The sequence below is a fragment of the Piliocolobus tephrosceles genome, chromosome 1 (genome assembly GCF_002776525.5).
Source record: "Piliocolobus tephrosceles isolate RC106 chromosome 1, ASM277652v3, whole genome shotgun sequence".
NCBI lineage: Eukaryota > Metazoa > Chordata > Mammalia > Primates > Cercopithecidae > Piliocolobus > Piliocolobus tephrosceles.
In genome coordinates this window covers 121,837,674-121,842,232 of record NC_045434.1, presented here as the reverse complement: position 1 = coordinate 121,842,232, position 4,559 = coordinate 121,837,674, and positions in this window count along the sequence as shown.

The following is a 4,559-nucleotide window of genomic DNA, read 5'->3' as shown; positions in this document are numbered from 1 at the left end:
AAAGAAAAAGAAAGAAAGAAAGAAAGAAAGAAAGAAAGAAAGAAATAGAGAGAGAAAGAAAGAAAGAAAGAAAAAGAAAGAAAGAAAGAAAGAAAGAAAGAAAGAAAGAAAGAAAGAAAGAAAGAAAGAAAGAGAGAAAGAGAGAGAGAGGGAGGGAGGGAACGGAGGGAGGGAGGAAGGAAGGAGAAAGAAAGAAAAAAGAAATGATAGTCTATTTCTACACAAATATTTGCACACTAATATTTATTGTAGCTTTATTTGTGACAACTAACACCTAGAAACGACCTAGATATCCACCAGCAAGCCAACGGCTAAACCAGTCAGGACGTATCAGTGCAATGGAGGACGGCTCGGCAACGAAAAGGCAGCAGCCGCTGATGCAGCCTGCGTTGCTGAATCTTGAACACATCACGCTGAGCAAGAAGAGCTGGCAGCAGAACAGTGGGCACTGTATGATTCCATGTTGCACAATTCAAGAAGATGCAGACACGTCTATAATGACAGGAAGCGCTCTTCCCGGTGGGGAACTTGCGGAAAGTGAGCGCAGGAGAACTCTGGGGTGATAGGAGCCTCGTTTTTCTGAATGTGGTCTAAGTCTCGCTGATGGGAGATAAGTCAGAACTTCTCACCGTGTAGGTTTTAAATATGTGCAGTTTACTGTGCACCAGTTATGCCGCAATAAAGCTCTAAGCCAGGACAAAAAGAATACTAATACAATGGCAAGAAACCAAACATTTTTTGTCCTATTTCGGGCTCAAAAATATACAATAATTTTTTTTAGATTTGAAGGTAGATTCATGCTAAAATGCTGAGCTCAGAGGTGGTTCCTCAAATGTCCAGGTCCTAAAGGAGAGTGCATTCTTATAATGGGTTGGTTGTGACTAATTTTAAATCCATATCGCATATCAGAAAGCACATTGCACTGAAAGTGATCAAAAGCCTTATGTCATGGGGACCTGTAAACACGTACAGGTTTGGAAGAGAACATTTCTGGGAAAATATCCAAATCTATTCTTTGTGGGAATGATTCACTTTTAATCTTTTGTGTGTGTGTGTGTGTGTGACAAAGTCTTGCTCTTGTCCCCAGGCTGGAGTGCGATGGCACGACCTCGCCTCACTGCAACCTCTGCCTCCTGGGTTCAAGCCATTCTCCTGCCCAGCCTCCTGAGTAGCTGGGATTACAGGGCGCACATCACCACGCCCAGCTAATGTTTGCATTTTTAGTAGTGATGGGGTTTCAGCACGTTGGCCAAGCTGGTCTCTGACTCCTGACCTCAGATTATCTACCTGCCGAGGCCTCGCAAAGTGGTGTGATTACAGGCATGAGCCACTGTGCCCAGCTCTTTTAATCTTTTAATCAGGAAATCAGCACGACGTTAGAGAGAAGCATTTTAGGCCTCTGGACTCATTTACAGGTTTCGTAGGGCTCTGGGGCCACCGTGTGGTGAGGAGCAGGAGCACAGAGCACACACCTGCCAGAGAAAGAAGGGGAGAAAGACGTCACAGGCTGTCAGAGAGTACTGTTATGTAAACATTAGGGCCTTTTTAAAAAGTTTAGGTTACTTCGTAATCGATAATACAGAAGCGATTAAAGTATTTCTCAAATTTTACTGTGCATAAGGATCACCCAACAAGTCCTGTTTAAATGAAGTTTGTGATTCAGCATTTCTTGGGGAGCCTTCATTCCTGCCTCTGTCATGCCCCATTCAGAATGCCCAGTGCAGATCGCAGGCCAGGCTCTGAGCAGCAGGGCTTAGAAGGTGAGGAAGAGAGACAGACACTAATTCCCAAGGGTTGAAGTTAGCATCTTGAGCTGAACCTCAAGCATCCTAGCATTGTGTCCCATGCATGCACAGTCCCAGCCTTTTGGATTGCAGTGAGATACGGGGTCCCCATGAGCATGAGGGTGGCTGAGGCTTCCACAGAAGCTGGGCTGGGTGGGGATTCTGGGCACTCCTCATTCTCATGGCAAGGAGCTTACCAGACTTTTTGAAATTAAAGAAGTCCAAAGTTAGCTAGGCAAGGATTTCTGTTTTTCTCAATATTAGAGTCATGGCAACATGTATCTAAAGCTTATTTATTTGAAATTGCTTTTCAAGCCAGGCATGTTGGTTCATGTCTGTGATCCCAGCACTTTGGGAGGCTGAGGCAGGAGCACCATTTGAGCTCAGAAGTTTGAGACCAGCCTGGGCAACATAGTGAGACCTCGTCTCTACTAAAAATAAGAAACAATTAGCTAGGTATGATGGGGCACACCTGTAGTCCCAGTTACTCAGGAGGCTGATGAAGGAGGATCCCATGAGCCCAGGAGAACGAGGATGCAGTGAGCTATAATTATGCCACTGCACTCCAGGCTGGGCAACAGAGTGAGATTCTGTCTCAAAAAAAAATTTTTTTAAAGAATTTTATATATATATATAAATATATATATATATATTTTTGAAACGGAGTCTCACTCTCCCCCCAGGCTACATTACAGTGGTGAGATCTCAGCTTACTGCAACCTCTGCCTCCCAAGTTCAAGCAATTCTCCTCCCTCAGCCTCCAAAGTAGCTAGGATTATAGGCACCCGCCATCGTGCCTGGGTAATTTCTGTATTTTTAGTAGAGATGGGCTTTCGCCATGTTGGACAGGCTGCTCTCAAACTCCTGACCTCAGGTGATCTGCCCACCTTGGCCTCCCAAACGGCTGGGATGACAGATGTGAGCCACCGTGCCCGGCCTCTATATGTATATATGTTCTAAATTCCAAATTTGTCCAGCTAGCTAGGGAATGCAGCGAAAGAAAGGTGTCTAGAGCCCCATTTGTTCCAATACGATAAACATGGAAAGGACACACATTTCAGCTAACACTGACTGAAGACGCCCCATGTTTGAGGCAGGGTATGGGGCAATGGGGTCCCTACCTAACGTTGTGCAAAGAAACACAGCCCCCATCCTCAAAAAGGTTGGCATCGTGATGGGGTAAAGTCTATTCGAAATGCCTCGTGGATGAATCTAGCATTTCCCTTATGAGCACAGCGCCATGTCCACCCTGCTGTTTGTCTTACAAATGGACCATTTGGGATCTGGTCCCAGCCTAAAGAAGTAATGAGGCCGGGCACGGTGGCTCAAGCCTGTAATCCCAGCACTTTGGGAGGCCAAGGTGGGCGGATCATGAGGTCAGGAGATGGAGACCATCCTGGCTAACACAGTGAAACCCTGACTCTACTAAAAATGCAAAAAAATTGGCCAGGCATGGTGGCGGGCACCTGTAGTCCCAGCTACTCGGGAGGCTGAGGCAGGAGAATGGCATGAACCAGGGAAGTGGAGCTTGCAGTAGGCAGAGATTGAGCCACTGCACTCCAGCCTGGGCGATAAAGCCAGACTCCATCTCAAAAAAAAAAAAAAAAGAAGAAGTAAAAGAAGTAACGAAGTAACAAGGAGGCATCTTCCTCACAACAAAGAAAGGTGGGAGGAAGGGAGGGACGGGGAGAGAGAGAGCTAGAGAGACAGAGAGAAAACAGATGGATCTTTTCCCCAATCGGTAAGAAACTTTCAAAATATTTTAATACCTTCTTTTAAATATGATTCAAACTATGTTTTTTTAAACCATGAATCACACAAATAAATGAATCTAATTTGACCCACACATAGACTGAAATCAGCTTCACAAAGCGGTTGTTACTCTTACTAAATGTGACACAGTCAGGTATTTTTTCTTCTATTTCATTACATTAAACAAAAAAATGCTGGTCACTGCCTACCAAGAGGTTCACACAGCTCACTGACTAACTCAGGGGTACTTGTCACTCCCGGACACTTGGTCCCCAGCCCACCCGGCTCTCCTCTATTGGAAGCAAGCTGCCTGAGGCTATTTTAAGTGCTCTCCTTTCTCCTCCAGGAATTGGAATCTGCCCAGCTGAGCCCCAGACGCTGGAGGGGTCCCGGGGGTCAGTCAGCCCTGCGCCACCCTCCGGTTCCTCTTCTGGCCATACAAGGAAGTCCAGTGTGGGGATGACTAAGCAGCTGACCTGGGGGAGAGCAGCTCTGGAGCGGAGGCAGGACTGGCCTCTCCTGCCAGCCATCAGCCCCTGTGGGCTTGTCCTGTGGTGAAAAGTCCCAGGCCTCCCACCAGGGAGCACCTGAGCGCTCTGCTCCCTGAGAGGAGTGAAGTGAGCCTCAAGGTCTGCCGGTAGAGGCACAGCCTTGCACTGACATCAGGCCCTAAGCTCTAGTTCCACACAGAGATAGCGGGTCTGTCCTGGCCTCCCATGGGCTCCCAGGGGCAGGGAGATCTGGCCTGACCTTCCCAGCAACGCCTGCCTCAGTGGAGAAAACCCAGCTTCCCAGCATCAGGACACACTCTCTCTCACACCCTCCGTAGTTCCCACTGACCTCACCGCAAAGTCCACAGTAGAAACTCAGAGTCCTACTGAGGAGACACCTGCCCAGCTGTCAGCCTGCTTCCTCCACCTGCTCCCCCCACCTGCTCTATCTCTTGCTGTCTACACTCGTTCCCCCCACCTGCTTGCTCACCTGCTGTCTACACCTGTTCCCCCCACCTGCTCACTCACCTGC